General features: G+C 52.6%; 1 protein-coding gene across 2 annotated transcripts in view; it reads right to left on the reverse strand.

The window, feature by feature from the left end:
* The window catches only part of GNAO1 (G protein subunit alpha o1), a 130,250-nt gene that overhangs the window by 88,478 nt on the left and 18,427 nt on the right, over window positions 1-23,345 (reverse strand). The window lies entirely within an intron of this gene.

The raw sequence follows: 23,345 nt of genomic DNA on the forward strand, positions 1-23,345 counted from the left end.
GGAGAAAAAGCAGAGGACAAAAACCTGTTGAGAATGGCATTTCAGCGGGGGACGCAGTTCAAACAGTGCCGTGCTCCTTTGAAGAGCACACCTGCCAGCCTGACCCAGGTGATTTAGGCAGCATTTCTTTTCACACCTCCCTGGTTGTTCACCACGAGGGCATCCCAGCCCGCCCCTTCTGCTCTTTGCTGAGGTCTGGTGTCCCACTTGGAGCCTGGTCAGCCCCCTGCCCACATCTGTGCTGGTCCCAAGGAGGAGGTTTCCACATCCCAGCTTATTTTTGCTGTCCATGTCTACGGAATTACGCTCACAGATCAGATCTAAATGACCGCAAACAGGTGATGGAAAACCTTAAGTCGTGGCTGGCCCTTTTCACAGTAACTCCTGGGGCACCTACAAAAGGAGCCCGAGTCGAAATCCCCCGTGTGCACGCGGACACAGGCATGGATAAAGGAAGAGATTTAGCTGTGTAGCACACCAAGGGCTTACAGCCCTTCACACACCTCCTTCCCAAGCCGTGCTGAGAGTTTTTGGGCTCTCAGACCCTGCAAAAGGAAATATCCGATGGAGTGAGACCCTGCCATGGCCCCGCACCTGGGGGGCAGCCTCACAGTGCTCCTCCCAGCCCAGATCCTCCTCAGAGGCCCATAGCAGGACACAAAATCCTGCACTTGCCTGGGCAGCAGCCTGGCCCCTGAGATTTCTCCATCTCTCAGGGACTGGAGAGCTACGGCAGGGTGTGTGCAGAGCACAGCCAGCGTTCCCAGAGCTAATTGAGTTTGGCAACCATTCTTCCCAGTGAAGACATAAGTTATGATCCCGTCTCTTAAATGCTAGCAGAGCAGATGATCCGCTTAGCCCAAACGCACTCCTTCCTTGCTCAGCCTCAGATCTCACCGGACACCAGATAAGATTCGGTAACAGATTTGCCACTGATAAAACCAAGCAGCCTGTCCGTAACAGGACTTTTTTTTAATCTTTGCTGCATCACAAACCAAGGTCCTGACCAACACTGGCATCTCCCCCCGGGACAGGGAGGTCTAGCAGGGATCGTATGTGAGCTTGCAACGGAGACAGCGCCGGGGTGGCAGCGGAGAGCGGGGCCGGCAGCCAGCCTCCTGTTACTGCTGGATGGCTACACCCAGAGCAGGGAGACACAGCAAGGCACAGCTCCACTTCCCACAACGTGAACCTCCCAACAAGGTGTTTTAAGGCAAGTGAAAACCCTCTGCCCTCCCCAGGACGACACTGAACTCTGGCCTCCTGGCAGGACTCGCTCCAACACACCTCGAGTCCTGCAGAAATACGGCTGCAAGCAGAGGCAGAGCAGGATGGGGCAGCTCAGATTAACAGTCCAGGGCATTTTGAAGCTGCTGATCTGAGTCTCTGGGCAGAGACCCCGCTCAGAGCTAGTCTGGGTTTTTAAGAAGACTTATGGACAGCACCCAGTGCTCACGGCTGGGTAACGGGGAAGGAGCGGGGCCCGCAGCCGGGTGTGAGCAGCACGTCGCACGGCTCAGTGAGCGTTGCCTGGACGAGCTGCTGAAGCGCTGGGAAATGCGCTTGGCCAAGAGCTGCAGTCAAACCTGAGGAGTTACGGCTGGCACGAAGCACAGGAATCTGCTGAATTCAGCCCCTTCGGCACCAGTTCCCCCAGCAGGCAGCACGGCAGCCACAAGCACGGCAGGGCAGGGGGCCTGGGGAGGCAGGGGGCTGGCACCAGCATCTCCTGAAATAACTCATCCCTCTTGGCTGCTCGGTTTGGGGTGGGAGCTGGGGGCAGGGGGCTCTGAATGGTGTTCAGGGCAATGAAGAGAAGGGAACAGAAGGGAATATGGAAGGGGTGAGAAGAGGAGCAGGCACAAGGGGCAGTGTAAGGGCTGCAGGACGCAGTGTCTGGTCCTGACGCTCTGCTGCACTGGGGGAAAGGGGAGCAAGGAAACCTTGGGCTGGTTTGGGTTGTGTCCATCACCGACAGGCATCAGCTAGGGCCAGGGCTCAGCAGGAAGAGGTGAGCTCTGCCCTCCTTTAAAACATCTCCATCCCCCAGCCATGAAGCTGTTGCCCAACACTTCCATGTCTAAGTGCAAACCCTCGGCATTTCCAAACCCCCCAAGGCAGTGAGCCCCCTGCCACGCAGGGGCAGAGCTAAGCGATGGAGGGCAGCTCCCGTGTCCCTCAGCAAACATCCTGCTGACGGGGCAGCACGCTGACGTCCTTCAGAGCGCGGACATAAAAGCGCTGCTTTGAAACGGGGCATAAAAGAACACGGAGGAAAAAAAAAAAAAAAAACAACCCGATTGTTCTTCTGTGAAATTTCTCTGGGAAGGCAGCCACCGCGGCTGAAAGCAGCGCTGCAGATGCCAGTATTGAAGTTTTGCTGTAGGAAGTACCTACGGATTAATCAATCACGCAGTTAGCACATTACCTAAGATTTGAGCGAGCAAATCCCCACTGACTAGTGCTGTTCCAAAGGCTGCTAGGACACCGTGAACTGGTTTATTGTCCTATATGCTTTCAGCAAAACGCTTCCCTTCTTGCTCGCCTTGGTGAGCTGCTCGCTGAGCCCTTCTGGCAGCCTCCTCCGTGGTTCTTTGGGAATGTTCCTGCTGCCACTCACCCTGTTGGGATGTGCCTGTCTCCTTGCCTGCAGGACAGCTGCTGTGCTTCATTTTATGGGGATAGACCCTCACAACGTTACCCCCAAAGCTCCAGAAGCAGCCGGGAGGTGCTCTACTAGGGGAACAGCCCCAGGACACGAGCAGTGGTGGGTTTCGGACCCTACAGGCAGCTGTGGCCATTAGAAATGCAAAGCGTGTAGGAAGGAATAGAGCGGCGTGTCAAGGCTGGGAAGCCTTTAAAGATTCAGGCAGGGTGGGCTGCTCCTTAAGCAACTTGCAAATTCATGGGAACAGAGGGTTTTCAGCTCTAAAAAGTTGAGTCCTGTTTTCCAAAGGGCTTGTGTTTGTTTCTGCCTGAAATCCATGCTCTGCCACGCTGGAGCCGGTTCTTCCCAGGGCAGAGGAAGAAAAGGGATTTAAGAGGATCCCGGGGGCTGCAGAGGGGGGGGGAGACAATGCTGTAATTTTTTAAAGCGATTCCGAGCAATTAAAAAGCCATTTCATTCACCGAGTGATTAATGAACCGCCGTGCTCTGAATGGGATGGTGCGAGACGCCTGACACGAGCTGACTGCCTACCGGCCCCCTTCGTGCCTGCTTCCTGCCCACCGCCACCAAGCCCATGTGCTTGCATCTTACACTCTCATACCCATTTTAGGGTGGTGTTAACAGACAGGTATGTGCTGAGGAGAAGGGCTCTGCTGAAGGGCAGATCTTCTGCCATCTCCCAGCAAGGCATTAATCCCGAAGAAGCGCCCAGTGCCTCGGTGATTATTGCTTAATTACCAAATAAATGAAATCCTTGGAAGCAGGGGTTGCATTCCGCGTAGCAGCTCGCTTTGGCTTCCATTCAGCAAAGCACTTAGGTGCCTTCAGCCTTTCGCTTAGAAATGGAGCATATACAAAGAGCAAAGCTCCGGATCGCTCCGTCACACGTCCCCGCTGCCACACGGTGCCCTGGCCATTGGGAAATGGTTTTCTGAGCGAAACACACCATGGCTCCAACTCAGTAGGGCTGGGTCTCAACCTTCGGGCTGATCTCGGCTTAGCCAGGGGGAATACTTGTCCGTCTGTCCCCAAAACTTCCCTGCCAGACCCCTGGGTCCTCTGCTCTGCCCCCCAAACCGCTGGCACCCTGTGCTCCAGGAGGAAGCGGTGCTACCCGCCCATTTTTACATCAGATGTGGGGTAACTTTAGCCAGGCTGTCCCTCCAGGTCACTTTGTGAAAGTCAGGTGGGGCCCTTCCCAAAATGTAGACCTGGCATCAACTATTGCTCTCCTCCTTCCTGCCCAGGAAGGAAATGAGATTAATTTAATGTCCCTCGGTTTCTGAATAAGCCCCGCTGGATGTCCCCCATCTCCCTTTTTATATCCTAGGTGCTTACAAACTATTTGATAGTTCAGCTCCTTTGAAAACTTCTGGAAGTTGACTGGTCTGTATCTCTTTGACTCCTCTTTTCTCCCTCTGCATTTGGAGACGAGCACCATGCCTGCATTTTTCCTGTCTCATGGTACCTCTCCAGTCCTCCCAGTGCCCTCAAGAAGTGCTCAGCGATCAGCAGTGGGGCCGCTGCCAACATCTCTGTGCCCCCTTCTCCAGCATGCTCCATCCTTTTTGTAGCTTTGCATGCAGGCATCTCCACCTTCTTACTTTTCCCAAACCTCCAGCCACAGCCTCTGAAACGTTTCCCAAATTCAGGGGACCTTGTGTGGCTTCGAGCTGTCGGCAGCGCCGTGAAAGACGTACTGGAGACTTCCAATTACCTAGCAGAGACAATAAATCCCATACTGTTCCTGCTCTACCTAAGATGATTTACTTTCAATCAGCAGGATGTTTCCAGCCGAATGAAGTTTTTCCGTATCAGTGCACATCTCTGGGACCGCAGCGATTTGCTTGAATAAAACTGGGCACGACGGCGCCGGGAGATGATTACACCAGGAGCGCGCCGCCAGCAAACACCTCGCAAGCGAACGGCCCGGCTCCTCTAAAAGCAGTCCTTGCTCCTCACCTTCATCTTCACAAATCAAGGGACTGAAGGCACAGCTTTTGGACGGAGATGAATTTCACCTCCCAGGGCTGTGGGTGTGGGGAGGGAAGATGCTGAGCACCGCTCAGCTGGGCTCAGGATTGTCCCCTACATCCTCAGCAGCCCAGGGGAGCTCGCAAATGCACCCCGATATCCTGCAAGGGAAAACTCCAAAAGCTCTGTGGGCTCTGCTTGCAAACGGGAAGAAAGAAGCATGCAAAAAGCCCTTACTTTAGTACGCAGGGAAGGGAAACGGTTGATCAAATTTTGATAGAAAATTTTCTGCCAGACATAATCAGTTATTTTTTAGAATTATTTTTATCTCCATGCGAGGCTAAAAAGTTTGTTTATGGGAGAGTTCTGAAGCTAAATTCCAGTGATTTTGTTCTCACTCGTTTAATAGCTTGAAATGCGATTAAAAACTCCTGGATTATGTTAAACTAAATCAACGCAGATGCCCATGACCTTGTGGTTCAAAGGCTGCAAAAACCCCGTTCAGACCTTCGGGACAGGATGAAAATCCCTCAAAACTCTCAGACTTCTTCCACTCGGGCCGTGCTTGCATGACACATCGTACATCCTATTCCTGCAAGAAATTTGCCGAGGCAGAGATTAAGATGCCTGCTTTCTGCAAAGAAAAACAACTTCCTTAGTCAGGGCGACCTGGGAGTCGCAGATGGAGCTCGTTTTAAAGAGTTTAACATTTTCAACCTGGATTTTTAACGCCCGTGCAAGAAATACGGATGGAGCCCCGTGACAGAATCCCAGCTGGGGGAAATCTCCTTCGTGGAGGAAATACCTTCGGGTCACTCAAAACTGAATTCCTACCACCGAAGTATTTCTTGCATGCAAAAATGTTATTGTTACCGACCAGCTGGTTCCTGTTAAAAAATAAGCAAATCCATCAGGGGATTGAAAATATGCTGCCAAAACCTACGGCCCTGGACACGTTTGAGTTTATCCCTCCTCAGATGAACTGCAAAAGTTTCATGGACCTGCACCGGGCAGCAGCATTTGTGCTCATCTAAGGCAGGATTTTTTGTCCAATATCGATGTGTGTAAGTAGCTCTAATGCCTTCACGAGGTCCAGTTCAAGCTAGCCATGTGCTTCTGTACTGTAACTGCTGGCCAGAAAGCTAAACTTGATGTTATGAGAAACTCTTGTATGCCTTATTTTTGCCTGTAGCTGAAGTGCTGTTGAGCTACCAGTGACTGGCTTCCAGGCAGGTGGGGGCCAGACCCTGATCTACCTGAAAGCCGTTCCTTTCAGCTTGGTTTCAGGTGTATTAAACCTGCAGAGTACTCTTCATTTCCAGTTTATTACAGCCCAGAACTAGAAACAAGCACACCAAAGAGCACTGCCAACGTGGTGCTGCGTCCCTGAGGTCCTATGGCTTTTCTGAAGCAGCTCTTAGTTGGATTATTTCCTAACTGAGGTCTGCATTAATGCTTCATTTTGGCTCTGGGATACCTTGAGGGGTTTCCTGGGCCGTGTTCTCAGTTCCCTGCCACGTGCCCTTCACTGGGTGGTGTTTTTTGCACCATGCTTTTGGGATGCACCAACGACCCTTCCTTGGCTTGCTCCATGAGGCTGTTTCAGTATTGCCATTTCCTAGCAGGAAGCAGGGCAGCGAAATGCTCTGTTTTTAAGTGTGTGTACACAAAATAAGAGTGTAAATAGCCTACTACATCCTGAAAGCAACGAATTGCTGATGATAAATGGAAGATGCCACTACTGCTGCTTCACCAGAAGGCAACGCCGAGCAGGCAGGGCACAGCCAGCTGGCGCACGAGTGCTCCTGCCAGACCTGACGGGAACGTGGCCGCCCTTTGGCATTTAACAACACAGAGCCAGGAAAAGGAAGCACCCTGGGGAAGAAGCAGCACCCACACCAAGCCTCTTTGTGCCCAGGGGCAGCAAAAAGCGTGGCTGTACTTGCACAGTTCACCCTACTGACAGCATTCCTCCGTAGACACCAAGGGGAAGACCCCAGCAGCGATGGAGGAACCCGACCCCAAATTCAGAGCATCTCTTTCGACCTCCTGTAATTTGGTGTTGTCCCTTAACATATTTAGCCCCTTTCCAAAAGGCAAACGATGGTGGAGGTGGCTCCTTTGTGCACGCCGAGGACAGGCCCCCAGCACCACGGCACTGCTCCAGGGCAGAGCCCGACCTCAGCCCCTTCCTGGCAGCACGCAGACGGGTGGGTGCTGCTGGGAGGTGTCAGAGGAGAAAATCCACCCCATCTGCTAACATAGGAGAAGCACGAATCTCTCCTCCTTGCTGCCTGAAGTCACTTTCATGCGCTGCCACAAGCCAAACTAAAAACCTGCCCGAAGGGGAAGGAAAAAGAGCAAGGAGGGGCACAGGCGAGGCTGTCCTCAACCAGCCCCGGGCAGGGAGCAGGCTTGGGCTTTATGTAAGGTCAGGGCACTGGCACGGTTTGGTTGCAGTGAAATTTGGAGTTGTGTAACTTTGCTAACATGCCCTCTCCGGGGGCCTTGAATATCGAGATCAAATCCTGCCTACCCTCCGTGCACCTAATTAGCTGTAATATGCATCCTGCTCTGCTCAGTGCGACCAGCGAAGGAACACAGTCAAAGCCCATTAGCTCAGGCTTTCTTTTGATTAAAAAAAAAGACAGCTGGGCAGCAGAGAGTCCTGCAGCAGCGCTTGCATTAGATGAGATTGCATTTTTCTGGGGAAAACGCCTCGGGGCCAGGAGGGTTTCGAATAGCACCAGCGGAGGCTGACGGCCGCGCTCGTCTTCTTGGTGCACTCCCAAATAATAATGCAGCGAGGGACGGAGGGTTCCTGCTCGCAGTGACTTGGTTTCTGATGCCACACGACGGGCTACGCTGTCAGTCTCCTTTGTCCATGCTCTGCCTGGGACCAATGAGATCCCCCCGGGAAAAAAAATCCACGGGGCCGGTGATGACCCACATGCGCGAATTCTCATTAATTCCTCGGTCGTGTTACATAAGGTCATTTTGTTGAATTAAAATTATTGGGATTAATCCTCTTAAATGTTCTCTTAGATGCACAGGGGATCCAAGCGCAGCTGGATCATCCCGCAGCTGGTTCTAGAAAGTCAAAACAGTGTTTTAAAGCTCCGTAATGGTTTTGTTAAATTCATCCCCCGAACAAGGACACAAAGCAGCTTTTTATGGCTTTTTTAGATCACTTACAACTTCTGTAAGCTGTCATTAACTATCATCAGAGCCTGAAAAATGAGGCAAATGGGTTCAATGTCAGTTTTACTGCCCAAACCTAAATAATATTTTTGGTTTCCCATCTGCCTCATCTGAAGTGTTTTGATAGCTGGAAGGTGACTTTGCCTTTCAAACCCTTTCCAGATTTTGGTCTCCATAACCAAACACCCCGTGGACAACGGAGGAAACGGGAGAAGTATTCAGCCTCTTTATCTGCCCGTGGAGCCCATCCTCACAATCACCGCCAAATCCCACACCAAAAATAAAGCATATTGCTTTTTTTTTTTTTTTTTTTTTTTGCATATTTTGCCCGGCTGCCCAGAGCCTGCAGTTCAGCGGTGCACGATGCTCTCCGCAGATCAGTGATGGGTTTGGTGGGATGTACGTGGCTCCTCACGAAGCAAACCCTGCCTTCCGAAGCCCCCCAGTCTACCAAAATCCCTTGGGAGCCAAAGCTACTTCCCCCTGCCTAGGGCTGATCTCGCAGAGCTGAAACATTTGCGTGCCGTAGCCGTGCTGTCGCTCCTTAGGAATCATGTGCTGCCATGAAAACGCTAAGCTAAAATAAAAACATGCTGTAAAGCAGCTTTGCTTTTTCAGGCTATCAAACCTTGCAGCGTCTGTTTTTCTGAAGCCCTGGCTGATGGGTTTGATTAGCTCTGGTAGCAGATCTGTGTTCTTCAGTGCGTTTGGTGCTTTAACAAGCTGGGCTGAGAAGGAATCGATTCCGGCAGGAGTGCTTCTGCCGTTCCTTGCACCCTGGCCCTCCTTCCTGGCATGATTACAGCTCAGGGGCTCCATCTCCGAGCGCTGTGCTTGCCCCAAGCCCCCAGGAGCATCTCATCTGCGTAATTGTTTTTTTCTTGCAGTGTGGGTGCAGTTTGTGCTGTGGAGATAAGGACACGGGGGATGCCCCGTCCTCCGGAGCCGCTGCTCGGTGTGCTCCGTGCGCTGACACTTCCCAAGCTGAGGAGTCTGAGCCGAAACGCGGCAGATTTGGCATTTGAGGATGCCACCCACACGGTTAGTACGGTCCCACAGCAGGAAGGAGGTTATGCTGCGCTTGGAATTGATGCCATGCGTTTGGAGGTATTTAAATACGAACTTTCCACACCTGTACTCGGAGCACAGGTTATCCGAAGGGAAGACAAACACACAGCCTTTCCCTGATACCTGCTGCAAGTAGTCAGTCAAACAGCATCAACCTTTTAGTTCTCACCTGCAGCTGAGGCTTAGAAAACACTGGGGGGGGGACAAGCCCTGGACTGGTCCAACTCTGCACACACACCCAAAGAGGGGCCCTGCCTCTGCTCCACATCTCCCCTGCCACAGCTCCGAGACAGGGAACAGCCTTTCCCCAAGGGTTCCCCATCCTCTGAGCCAAGGTATCCCAACTGCTATGGTTTGAGAAAGCACTGGAAGACCTGGGGCATCCGCAGTGCCTTGCGGCACGTCCTGGCACCAAGGGCTCTGCTCCTGGGACTTGCTGCGTGCAGAGGCTCCTCTCCTTCCCCTCCACCTCCTCATCCTCTCCTTCACCTCCTCCCTTTCTTTTCTGCCTCCTCTCCCTCTCCTCCACCTTTTTTCCCTCTCCTCTGCCTCCTCTCCTCTCCCCAGGCCACTGCGGCTGCCACGTCATGGAGCAGGAGGTGCAGCCAGGAGGAGGTGTGTGCCCCGGTGCAGATGGCTGTGAGAACATCGCTCCTCAGGCCACGTGTGGCCCTGCAGTGGGTTCAGAGCAGCTCAGTGATGTCCTTTGGTGGCCACATCAGCCTCGCCCAGCTCCCCGTGTGGCTCCTGGCACGGCAGCTCCTGCCAGCAGAGGAGAGGGATCGAGAACAGAGTGCCTGGGGTACCCTGGCCAGACACTCCTGCATCTGAAAGCCTGGTGCAGAGCCAGACCTGCACTTAAGTTCTCCTTGCCAGGCCCCGGTTCTGTTAATGGGAGTCCCAGGAGCTCTGCTCTACCAAGAAATAACCCGGAGACTGCTGGGAAGCGAGCCCCTCGGGCCAGCCACCAGAGAGCCCGCTTGGCACCTCTTCCTCCACCCCATTTCGCTGCGTGGTGGCCGCCAGACCCAGGCAGAAGCAGCGAATGGCACGGTACGAGCAGCTCTCAGAGGGTGTACGTACCAGTCCTGGCTCAGGAAGCCACCACCAGCTTCCGAGACGGACACAGCTGTAACAGAGAGCGGCCCCACACACAAATCCATGGGTAAATGGATTTGCCATTGTGCTGGGAAGTGACCATGGTGACAAACATCTCCAAAAATCAGTGCATTCCTCCTCCCACTCTCATCGATCCTTGTCATTCCCCTCGTCCCTATCTCCAACTGCAAAATCCCTTACTGATTTCAGTCGCAAATGCCCGTGCATCTTCCCTGGCAGTACCGGCGAGCGGGACGCAGCGCAAAGTGCCCGCAGCTCCTTCCAAGGCGTCTGGCGAGATTCCGTAACTCTGCCTGGTAATAAATCCACTCCGCATCTGAGAGTCGGAGTTCAGGCGCACCCCGAGCATTATTTAACCATCCCTGGTGTAAAACATTCCTGCCGTATGGAGAGCTTTGATTGGATTCGCAGAGGCTGGTGTTTAATTAGCTTACACTACTCTGACTCGCTCTTCCCACCCACGTAGTCGGTGCGCTGCTGGCATTTGGATGATGCAACTTTTGGAGGGGGGAAGCTTTTATTTTTCCAGAAAGCATCTAGGAAACTTCGGAGACCTCAAAGCATTTGAGGTTTCCGACAGCACAATCCTTCCCCTTCCTCCCTGGCTGCCGCCCAGCATGAGGAGCCGGGTTCAGCCAGGGCCGAGAGCTCTCCGTGAGCTCTTTGCCCTGCCTGGGGAAACGGGGCTGCGGTGAGCACGAGGAGGTCTCTGCTTGCTTCCTTGTGACCACGCACACTGCAGAAGCCTCTATCACATTTGAGAGGGCAGCACAAACAATTGCAGACCACCTTGTTTACCTCACAGCTCGACCCGAGCCCTGGCAGGTGGTGTCTGAGCGTGTCTTGCTGCCCCACGTCCCTCCTTCACCTGCGTCCCCATGAGCAGCCCGCAGCTGGGATGATCTTTCAGCGATCTTCAGACGATCTCTCAGGGCCCCTTCCAGCCCCTGACAGCCTGTGCGGCCACAGGGTCTGGCGAGGTGGGCTGCTGGGCCACAGTGGGGAGGGGAAGCCAACAAATGCCAAGAATATCTGGGCTTTGGAAACAGAGAAGGGAGCTCTGATTTAGTATTTAATAGCGCTGCCGGCATCCCCTTTAAACAGCACTGATCGTAAATTCCTGATATCTATAGGATAGATTTACAGCCGACGGGATACGGGGAAACGTGTGACAAAAAGCAGCCCCTAATCTATAAGCAGAGGCAATACTGCTGAGTAACCCGAGGCAAACAAGTGGCTCATTAACCAACCAATCGATCGGGTTAAATGCAATAACTCACACGAAACGCTGCTCGGCCATGCAGGCTGGAAGCCCGGCTGCTCCCTGCACATGCAGGACGGCCACGGCCCTGGGAGAAGGCTGGAGGGCTGCACACTTCTGTCCCTGCTGCTCTGTTCCCTGCTGGTGTCTGAGCAAGAGCCTGAGAAAGGGGCAAGGGAATGAGGAAGAAGGGAAGGAGACGGATGGAGCGCGGAGGGGAAAGTGTTCTCCAGGGAGCCCAGGTGTGGCTGGGGGGCAGCTGCTATTCCCCCGGTGTCCTGGCCTCTCGGGGACTTTGGTGAGATGGTGTGTGTTGAAACTCATCCCAAAATGCTCCCAGTACCAGGGCATGATGCTAGGCCGTTCCTTTCTCTTTATTCCTAAAGCCTGCATTGAAAGCTCCCGGGCAGCGAGGCTTTCACCTCTTCTCCAGGAACAGTGAGCCAGCGCAACACATCTCATCATTAGAAGTATTTCCTGCTGTCCACTCACGATTTATCTACTGACGAACTCAAATGCAGCTTCCTTAATGTCATTCAAGCGGCTATTTTTAGGGCCAGCGCTGCCAGCAGAAATAATAGGCCTGGTGCATTTTTTCCCCCTGCAGAATGAGGTTTCCGAAATTATAGACGGGAGCGCTAAGGGAGCGCCAAGAATGCTGTGACGGCGAGGACGTCGGGTCACAGATCACCACACTTCTCCCCCCTTGCACGCGCACAGCAAGCAGGCACACGTCCTCGCGGGATCATTCGCCACCGCAGTCGCTGCTTGGTGCTGGAAACTGTCCCTGGCAAGGAAGCGTTTCATGCTTTTTATCCCAAAAGATCTTGGAGAAGTCCTCCCCGCTCCCGTGGCTTTCCTGTGTGGCTCTGTGGGCACAGTCGTGCCCAGAGGAGCCCTCGGGTTTTTGGGTTTGTGCGGTGCAGTGATGGACTCGTGCCCGTGGTTCCTGGGCTTCCTGCGGCAGGGCAGCCAGCAGAGCTCCTCGCCCAAGTCGGGCGAGCACCGTGCACTGCCACGGCAACAAAAAGGAAGAAAAGCTTTCTGTTCCCAGGCATTTAACCAAATCAGATCAATGGCGTTTGCCAGCCCAGCAGGGCTACGTGTGGCTTTTGTCTCTCCTGCTCACAGTCACTAGTGCCCAAGGCTCGGGGTTGCGCTCCCCTGAGCTCATTTCCCTGTGTACATTGGGGTTTCTTTGCATACCCAAATCCTCATTACCACTCCAAACCCCGGTAAATTACGGGAATGGTGGCTGATAAAAGTCCTCTAGCTTAAAGCAATGGTGAGCCTGCTGTCACCGAAAGCACTGGTCTGGGCTGTAGAGGCGTGCAAGAAGCGAGCAGGGGATGTAACCAGGAGCAAGCTGTCGGGGCAGTTAGGATGGGAAGACGCAGCGGTTCTAGTGGTGGTCACACAGGTACCGGGGGCAGCCAGGGCTCGTGGTGCACAGCCCCAGGATTGTTTCCTACCCCCCTGCAGAGCTGCTGCAGCAGAAGAGATCGCGGCACGTGGAAAGCAAACGTGGCTGAGTCAAAACAAACCCAGATGTGCTGAGGGCACGAGGTAACGGGGGCCAGAAATGGCGATATTGGCACAGCCTTGGCAGCCAGCACTCAGACAGGTAAAACTCCGTCATGCCCCCACGGCCCATGAGAACTAGACAGATGGGAAGAAACCAGCTAGGAATATCTACGTGTTGAAACAATGAATGTGTGTCCTTCTGGGTTTCATCAAGAAAGAGGCTGTAGGAGAAGTCGGGTCCTAAAAAGAACAGAGGAAGAGCCTGGGAGGAGTGGGAGGCTCCGCTCCATCACCCAGGGCTGGGCTCCTCTGGATGCGTTGCTGCGAGGCAGAGGGCCCGTAACAGCCCGGGTTTCGACCCTCCTGAAACCCACGAGGGTTTCCTTCTCTTCCCCAGGAGTCGGATCAGGCCCCGGGAATGCATTTGTTTGTTTTTCCCTTGTCATCAGGCTGCCTTTGGCTGAGAGCTACAATCCATTCAGGGAGGACCTGTTTATCTGTGAGAATAGCAGCACTGCTGTTAAGAGGTAAGAGTGGGAGTGTGCTTCAGGCAAAAAAACGCAGATTATAGCCCCGCTAGTAATGAATCCAGCACAGAGAGAAAGAAATGCAGAACGTTCTAATTTTCTGAATAGATTTAATTCCATTTTGTTCCCGGCGAGTCCCTTCGCTGACAATTGTCTGAGTGGAGGGAGGAAAAAAGGGTTCCAAGCAAAACACTTGTCCATGAAGGATGTTATTAAAATGTCCTACTTGAACACTGGCGCTCTGCAGACCAGAGGCGCAGAACGCGAGCGGGCTCTCTCCCTCAGCCGAGCTTTGTGGAAAGGCAGCGTGTTTGGCGATTATTTTCCAAAAGCGCAATTGCTGTCATCAGAATTTGAGCTGGCTTGACTTGTCCTGCCCGATTTAGCACCCACTCCACCAGGGTGGGTTCAGGAGTTCAACGAGAACTTGAGTGTTGTTGGATTTGCAGCAGGCTTAGAAAACACTCAGGAAAACAATAGGGGGAGAGAACAGATGGGGAATACATGCAGAGTGGGGGCGAAGACCAGAGAGTGGTCAGGGAAATTAAATAATTCCTGTGGCAAGTGAAAATCCACTGTGGCAAAATTCTCCACTGGGGTAAACTTCCAGCACTTGGCTTCCGAGGACTCCTGCTGACTCTCACCCGCGTAAAGACCTGGTTCGGTGGATTTGCTAAATCTGGTCCTTTCAGCAGAGAATTTGGCTGCAAGACTGCAGCAGGGATGTCAGCCAAGCTGTAGCAGAGAAGTTGGCCTCACCATCTCCTGACTTGCTTTTCTTTAAAGGCCTGGGCAGTGGGTCCCATCCCCCTGCGGGTGCAGTGAACGGGACGGGTTCCCGTGAGACAGGAGCGTACCAAAACCTGGAACCAGGACAACCAAACACAAGCTTGCAGGAGGAACTTGCTGAGGACCGTCACTCTTCTGCTTCTGTGGGTAGCAGCACTGTCCCCAGCATGCTCGGCCTCTTCCCTCGTGAAGATCACCATCCCTGCCCCTAAACTCGGGCTATGTGACCGTGCTGTTATTGGTGCACGCGATGCTGAGCACAGGGCAGCGCTGCTCTGGCTCCTGCTTCTTGCAGACGCAGAAAGGACAGAGCACAAAGGCAAACACAGCCCCTCCTGCGCATGTGACGGTCACAGCACCAGCAAGTCGCCGTCAGCTGCCTCATTCCTCCTGACAGGTCCTGTCCTGAAACAATGTCTTAGAGTCTGCAGCTGGTCTGGATTTTCCGTATACAGCTGGAACTGCCAAAGGAACAGAAAAAGCTGGGGTAGCAGAAAAGCTGCCGCTCGCTTTGGAAAGAAAAACCTTTCCCAGCAGTTTGAGTGCAACCGATCGAGGCAGTTTGCCATCCTCCCCGGGGTGGAAGTGCAACCGAAGCATCTCTGAGCACAGGGGGAAGGATGCTGCTCTGCTGCTGCACAGAGAAGGTATTTCCCAGGGAGGGACTGCACAGCTCCCGTGCCTTGCCTTTCCTTTGCTGTATTCACTTGGCTCTGGAGCTGGGGCTCCAAACACTGGGGTTGTTTCCTGCGGGACACCTGGCTGGTGCAGAGCGTCCCTGTCCCAACAAGAACCTGCCTTACCTTGAGTTATGCCCCCACAGCACAGCTGCAGCTCCGGGACAGCCTAACTTCTTCTCCCTGAATGCACCTTGATAGCTGTTTCCCAACTTTCCCTCACTGGTTTTCGTGGGCTGTCACAGCAGAACTGATTCTGTTGCTGAATTTCTCAGCCCTTGCAGCTCCTCCCCAGTATTTTGGAGCCACATCTTATCCAGCTCTTCTTATCCTGCTGCCCCAGTGAATGAGAATCCTGCCCAGCACAGGGACCAGTGCTGGACCACTGCCAGTGCAGGAGAAAGGGAGAAAAAATCCCAACCAAGCAGCAGCTCAGCCCCTTGGCCCCGAAAATCCCCATCCTCTTCCCTGCCTCGAAGAGCAGCGAGCCTCCACCCTGCGCCGAGAGAAGGCTGTGATGACACCGAGAGCTGCAGGAAGGTGGCACGGTGCAACTGGGCCGCTGTCACCTTGGGGGGGTGACAAGGTGGTGGCAGGGGAGGGAGGCTGTGCCTGGAGGTTGTGGTGGTTTTGGTGAGTGGTTTGGGACCGGAGCTGCCAGGCTGGAAGAGAGAAGAGGGAGAGGAGCGCCACGCAAGGCATTGGCCCTGCTAAGGACACCCGCTCCCTACAGGCACATGGGAGGGAAATCCCAGCCGGGATTTCTAAGCTTTATCCATCTTGCCATGGTTTCCTGCCTTGCCGTTGTTTACCAGCTTAACAAACTGAAGACTGTTTGAAAGAGATCACCCCTTAATCTGGCTTGTCCTGAGACCAATAGGAGAGGAGGAAGGCAAGGTCACGCACATCCGAGGCCAGCACAGAGCTGAAACATCCTTATTTATCTTCCCTAAGCTGTTCTAAATTTTATCTCCTTCGAGATATATTGGAGTAATCAAGACCAGAATTGGGCGGTGACTGGGACCGTTGGACAGGTCCCGGCTGTCTGTACCCCGCCGTTATTTTTGGTGCAGTCTGAATTTCACTCTGTTTGGTTCCTGGTGCGGTGCAAGGCACGGGAACAGACATAAGGCAAAGCTCCAGGAGAGTGCCTTCTGCCTTCCCCTGTCCTGTGCAGCACTGCCAGGTGTCTGCAGGAAAGTCGCCCCCAAGAGTTTATTCAGGCTTCCCTACAAAGTGAAAAGCACTCCCCTAAATATCTGTTTTGGGAAAGCCGGTCCAAGGAGTGAGACAGACAGCTGAGCACAAACCCATTTTTTAGAAGCTGAGTTTAAGGTTGGCTAAAAATATGGCCTATCCCTTCCAGGGGTTACTTTGCTTACGGTGCAGACAGGAATAAAGCTATTAGTGACTGAGCATTCGGAGTATTTGAGGCTGGTGTTTGTCTGTCAGTCACTCGTCCTCCAAAACATTCTTGTCACCATTTGGAGAGCAAGCGGGATGTACGCGCCGGCCGGGAGGGGACAGGGGAGCTGTAAGAGCTGCGGACGGGAGGAAAAGCGGGGACTAAAGGACACGGGAAGGAGGAGAGAAGGGAAAGAAGCTGTTAATGAGGAAAAATACTGAAAGCCCCAAACGTCTGGGACAATTTCCATTTACTTTTAGAAGTACTTTTTAGAGGAAGAAAATAGGTGTAGAGAAAAACAAAAAACAAAAGCACTTGTTTACAAAAAGAACCCTCCCCAAAACAAACAAACAAACAAAAAGATTAAGAACATGTACTAAGAAGAGAAAATGAGTGATTACATGGATGAAGAGAAAGAGGAGAAGTCACCATGGGCAAATACAAAAGTGCAAGAGCAGAGTGGGGACAGTACGGGCACGCAGGGCACTCCTGCTTTCCAGGCATAACCTGGGGGACGAGGAGTTACTCAGGGTAAATGTCTGCTGCAGTCCATGAAGTTGGGCTAACCAGATTGAGAGCTGAGTCACTTAGAGCAATCCTTCCGAGGAGCTCATCAATTTGAGTAAAGCTTCAGCCTCAGGCTACAGCGCGTGGCTCTCCTTGGCTTCGCCCTGCCACGCAGCGCTGCTGAGGCCGGTGGTGCTCTGAGGACTTTGGTTGGTAAGAGGGAGAAGAAATCGTCTGGGGGCAGGGGCAGGGTCCCAGTGGTGCAGTGGGAAGGGAGAAGGCAGCTTTGATCCAGAGAGAGCAATGGGAGGCACAGCGAGGCCTCCCCTGCAGGTGTGCTTGCTCTGTAGCAGGTCCCAGCACGCTGCGCCGGGCGTTTTATGACAAAAAAATCCATCCGGCCCATAAAAACAATCTGACTCTCCAGAAAGATAAGGGGTACAGCTGCAAACTCACCAGGATGAAATCCTGTTTGCTTCTCTTAAGCTCTCACCAGCCACCAGGCTGTAAACACCGCTCGTGGCAGGTCTGCAAGGTGTAAACCCTTCTGCAACCTTTTACTGCAGGGCTAGTGAGGAATTATGCCAGTGATATGAACAGGTTCTAAATATTGAGGTGTTTAAATAAATGAAGCTTTCACATATTTCCAGAATCTGTTCTTCACACTGTGCTGGGGGGCTGTCCAAACTGTACACCAAAGCACAAATGCATTTTAAGAGAGCAGAAGATTAATGTCAGGCTCAGAATGTTATCAGTGTGTATGCTGAGAGCTGCTCCAGGCCCTCTGCCACCGGCCAGACAAGCCTCAACTCACCACCGAAGGAGCCCCAATTTCCTGAGCACTGGGGCCAAACGACCAGGACGGAGGCCAGGAGGAGATGTTTCCTTTTCCCGAGATGTTGAGCAAGGAGGGGATCTCTCAGCCATGTACCAAGTGTTTCTGTGAGGGGGCTTAGCCAAAGAAATACGCAGCGCTGCTCATTCGGTCACTGCAAGGGAAATTAATCCAGAAATGACCCCATGATCGGCTTCCTGAACACACGGGGCATATTCAGAGTGCTTTGGAGAAACCGCTTGCATGGAGCACCTGGAGAGCTTCAAAGCAGGTGTCCTGACCTGCCCACACCCCACCTTCCTCTGTGACATCCAGGTGCCGCACACAATTTGGGACTTTCCCCGTGCCTGTAATCGCACTGCGGGACTGCAGAGCACGGCTAAGTGAAGATGCGCGGCTCTGACCTGAGCAACTGTCTCCTTTTATTAGTGCTGTTGTGTCGGCATTTTCAGCGGGGTTACAATTAATTAAAATTCCCTATTAATTAAAATGTTTTGCGACAACAACAACGGCAAAAATTGCTTGGAGAAAAGCCTACGTGAAGTGAAACTGGAGCCTGGTCCGCATGAATATGCATGGAGCCCAAAGGACGCTGCATTAGCATGCGTGCAGCCGGTCCCCAACGTAAGCGATGCAGCGGAGGAGGAAGAACGTAGAGGCGAGGAGGATACAAAAATAGGGGTGTAAAATTTTGCATCACCCTCTGTATTTCCCCCTCTGCTCTAACTCGGAGTTTAAGCGCATGGAAATGCCGTGGCTTTCACTACAGGTGGGTGAACGTGTGGGTTTTCCAGGAAACGAGGGCCTGGGCAGCGCTCCTGCTCCTTGCTCCGACCGCCCTCAGCCACCAAAGTCTGCACCAGGCCCTTTCCCCCGCCGGGCTGCAAAACGCAGGCAACGCCGCTCCCCTCTCTGCGTGAAGCTCTCTGAGGAATGAAGAGAAAGGAATCGAGTACAGAGCAAGCAATGTGTGGTGGCAATTGACTCTGTTTCCTTCTCGCCTTTGTCAGGTCTGTACCATGGCGGGAGGCGGCTCCAGGGCTGAGAAGAAATCTTTGTTGGCGCTCTGCAAGCCCCGCAGCACAGCGGCATTGTCAGAGCCGGGGCTGAATGGTTCCACCGGGGATCCAGACCCCGCTCTTTCGGGAAAGCAGCAAGCCTCAGTAACTAGCTGGTGCTATTACTGGAGCTGGGTAATTAACACTTCTGTGATTTTACGAGGAAAATGGTGTGTTGTTGCTGGGAGCGCGGGGGGCCAGGGCGCCCCTTTCTGCGAGCGTAAGCAGCACCGTGTCCGGCTCTGCCTCTCCCAAGGCAGGCTCCATATGCAGCACCAGCAAAGGGGGTGATGTGCCTTCCCCTTCCCCTCCCTTCTTCTTTAAAACACTTTTTTTTTTTTGGCAGGCACTCCTCCTACTTCAGCGATTTAGAGGCTACGGGGAAGAAATCATCCTCAGAAAGAGCAATTTGAAGCAATGCCTGTCTACAAATGGCGCACGCTTATGCAACGGCTGCGTGCCAGCGGCGGCGTGCAGCTCTGCTCGGCTCCGCTTTAGGACCAAAAAGGAAATTTTGCCTCCTGCAGACCAAGGCAGAAAAGAGGCAGGAGGGGTCTCCTCCTTCAGCAGGGTTACCAAAAAGCCCTTTTCCCCAGGACCGGTGCCAGGTAAAGGTAAAAGGCTTCCAGGGAGGGACAAGACACAAAATGACCATGCAGCCACCATCACTGGCAAGGCTACGTACAAAAGTTGGCAAAAAAAAAGAATATTGATTATTAGATGTTTTGCAGATATTCATGTGCTCAAGAAGGTGACAGGTATGAAATTTATACTCTGAAGCATGTAAGAAATGCACTATTGGTCTCTCTTTTTAAAGCATTATGAACACGCAAGCTTCTTTCTAGTTGTAATTGGATTTTTAAGTTTTATGGATCCACCTTCAACTTCTGGGCTACTCTAGAGGAGGAGATTATTCTCCCCCAAACTGAGGTTTCTCAAATTCCCTTGACTTAAGGGGCTTTGAGGCAAATCCAGGAGGCATAACAAGAGCTGCAAGGGCAGGTATGGGAAACCTGAGTAGACACTGAAATCATGACAGCAGAGCCACAGAATCCCATCACTACAGCTTATTTTTTCAAAGAATTGAATCATCAAGCTCAAGTTGATTAATATACACAATTATTTACTAAAGTAAAGGTCCAGTTACATTCACTGACTGCTCCAAGAGTTTGGCTGTCAAACTGAGATGCATAATACCTTACGACTGCTTTAAAGATGACCAACATGGCTTCTTCTTTTCAAATAATAAATGCTTAGATTGTGCTTTGAAGCGGGACTGTTGTGTTTTTTATGATACTTAAAACCCAGCAGGCAATCAGCTAAGGGACTCCCAAGCCAGCCCCAGCTCCGCAGCACTACGCAGTGAGCAAGCTCAGTGAATCAGATTCATTTCCTCCAAGACCCAAAGGTAGCAACGAGCCATGCTGGATATTTCCCGAGAAAATAAGTGGCCGTGACAAAGAGTCCTCCCAGCCCAGGGAGGCACCAACCTGTTCTTCCAAATGCCGCAGAGATCCCTGGAGTTTTACCGCTTCTGATTTGTTTCAAATACGTGAAACGAAACACCCTGCCCTTGGCTACTGGCATGGCCCCACTGTGCTGCAGGAATGGCACCGGTGGCAGGACAGGGGCTGGCTCCACCAAACCTCCCTGCCTCACTTTCCAGAGCCAGCCCCAGCACAGGGCTCTCCTCCAAATGCATTTCCCTTCACACACTTAAGCAGTGGTTTGCTGGTATTCAAGCACAGGACACGGAAGACCCCAATCCTACAAACATCAACGCCTCATTTTAGTCCCTGAGCAGTCCTGGAGGCTTAGATGTGAGTACAAATACAGCCAGGACAAAATGCTTAGCGTATTAAGGGAAATATTTAGACAACAGGAAACAAAATGTAGTGTTAAACACTAATTTAAGTGATGTTTATATAACGTTGGGGCATATGTAGGGCTAACAACTGGTTATAGATCAGAGCAAGTGAGTAACGTAAGGACATACTAATTAAAAATCCAGTCTTCAGTCAGTCACGGGTTTTCTTTCCCGCTCTGTTACTCTGGTTTTTGATTAGAAAGTAATCATCACATTACACAATATTTCTCCTCATTAAACTACAAAAGCAACAAAGATCCCTTGCTTCTTTGGCCAATTAGTGCCTGTGTACAATCACGGGGAATACAAATCAAAGCGTGGCTCAGCTCTGACCTAATAAGACATCCACGCAAAAGCTAAGCTCCGCAGTTTTTTGTTACTACAGCGTTTTTTTCCCCTTTACTACAAAGCAGTAGGCACTGAACGCTAGGCCCTGTCTCAGGAAACGCAGAGCAGCCATTGAGGGGGCTGGCAGAGCTCCTCGGTGGCTCTGGTTTACCTTGAGGAGCTCCGAAGGGATGCTCGTGCACCCAACCGGGGCTGTCGGGGCTCGCAGTGATGGCAGCTGGAAGAAGCTGAGCGGGAGGACGGAGCCCACGGCGAGGCTGGCACAGCTCTGCACCTCCCCGGGCAAACCCTGAAAGCAGGGGCCTGGAGGGCTGCTACGCCCCTCCTACAACCAGCCCCGCTCCCACTTTTTCCTTTCCCTCTAAGAAAAAGGCCGTTTGCAGAGTTTGTACTTCTCCACCCGCCCCCGCCCCAAATCCCTGTAAGTGATTCTCACTTAAACCAATTTTGCTCTCCCACTGAGTGCCGAAGTGTTGCGAGTCGCGCTGCGCCGTGCTCTTCCCGCCCACCCGCCATCCATTTTCTGACCAATTTCCTTCTGACACGCGTCTCCGCCGTCTCCAGAATCACTTCTGGATTTGGCCTGAATCGGAGAATAACATCCTGCAACCCTGCTAAAAACCTGCACTTTATTACCTCCGCCAGGAGGTGTGTGCACCGGGGATCGCATCTTTTTTGGTTGTTTTTCAGAGCAAACGGAGGGGGAAGCACCAAGGAGGGGGCTGCGAGGCTGGAGCCTTGGCTCGTGTTCCCCACTCCTCCAGCTGTGCTACAGCAGGCAATTAAGAAGTGGCTGCTCATCAGCGTTATTCTCCTGAAGCTGGTTAATAAGCACGGTCAGTAAGTGGGGTCCTGCTGCCCCTCTCTCAGAAGTATTTCAGTTTCTTGGCCAATTTTGTTGCAGCTTTGAAGGCACTGAGCTCCTGGCAGTGCCATGGAAGCAGAAGGCAGAGGAGAGAAACCCTCCTCACACACCAGCAAAGCCAGATCAGGGCTTGCTCCTGAGAAAATGCTACCTGGAGCTGGAATTCATTGCTCCCTCTGCTCACGGCATGATTTGATTAATCCGGAGGTTTGAAAGGAGAGGAGAGCATCAGCCAGAACATATGCTTCTGTGCAGCAGGGACCAGCTTTCTGTGCTGGATGTACAGTTCCTGGCACGATGGGATCTTGATCGACTTACAGCTTGCGTGCGCTCCAGCAAAACCCTGATTTAATCGCAGGAACAGCTCCTGCTCCCTTCCTGACTTCCACAGGATGGTTCTCTGTGAAGGACGGGGTCCCTCCATCACCTGTTTCCGCAGGGATTCACCTCACTGCAGAACTTGCTGCCCCTGCAGCTCGGGGCTGACCCGGGATGTCTACGTGCTGCACCGACCGTGTCACCTCCTGCCGCGTGCTCCGCTCCTCCAGCCCAGCGTAGCGGCGTCTCCGCTGCTTTGAGTGGAACAAATGTCACCGCTCTGTTTCGCGTCGTCTCCTGCTGCTGTCTGCTTTTATTTTGGGTCCTGCTGGCTGTCAGGGCAGGAGCGCAATCCTGCTTTTGGGAGGTTCAACCAGAGAGTTTCACTTGCGAGCCGAACAGCCCAGTGCTAAATGGGTAATGGGCTTTTTTTTTTATGGAGGAAAACTGAATCTTCCCCTTGGAAGGAGATCTTCGGGGCCTTGTCTGGCCTGCTTAAGCCAGCACGGATCAGTCGCTGTCCTCAAGCTGGACAGGCAGCGTGGCACTGCGGCGGTGCTGGCCCCTGCGTGCCCCATGCTGCCGAACTGCCGTCACCTCTGAGCCAATTTCCCATCCCAAGGCAGCACGGGGGCGAATATTCACTGATGGAAGCCCTCCGGAAAGCAAGCCCGATAAAAGCTCTGCCCTAATGGGATGCCTTTCCAGGGATATTTGCTGTGCCCATCGATGCCTCCAGCGCCCTCCCTTCTGCAGAACGAGCGAGCAATGCCACGAGGGGATCTGGCGTGGGGAGGCTTCGTTAGCCTGACACGATCTCAGAACGGCTAAACGGGGCAAAACAACGTGTATTTGTGCTCGGATCCCGGTGATGTTTATTTACTAGGACAAATATAGCTGAGGGTTGCAGCTTATCAACGCTCGCTTTATTTCGAGGGCAAATTGCTACCGTGGAACCAGCCATTTGCTGTTTCCCTGCCATCGCCCAACAAAGGCAGCTCGCTTTACCAAGTCGGCTAATGACCGGCCAAGTCACCTCACGTGGATTATAAACATAAAAAGCACAAAAGGCTCGGGATGAAAAATAACAATTTCCCCCACTCGCTTTTGTGGTCAAACAGTGGGGAATTCGTAGTAGAAAATTCTGCTTTGAAATAGAAAAATAATAGTAACAGTGAAAACAAATGACAAGGTCTCAGTTCTATTGAGCTTTACCGAGCCTTGAAAACCCACAAGTTTTGCTGTTGGAGTGCACGAGGATTCATTCAAAAGTCAATAATCAGCAGAGAGGGATTAGTGCCTTCCAATAACTGCTCGGACTACAAAGACAGGAA

Source organism: Aythya ferina (assembly GCF_964211825.1).
Source record: "Aythya ferina genome assembly, chromosome: 12".
Lineage (NCBI taxonomy): Eukaryota > Metazoa > Chordata > Aves > Anseriformes > Anatidae > Aythya > Aythya ferina.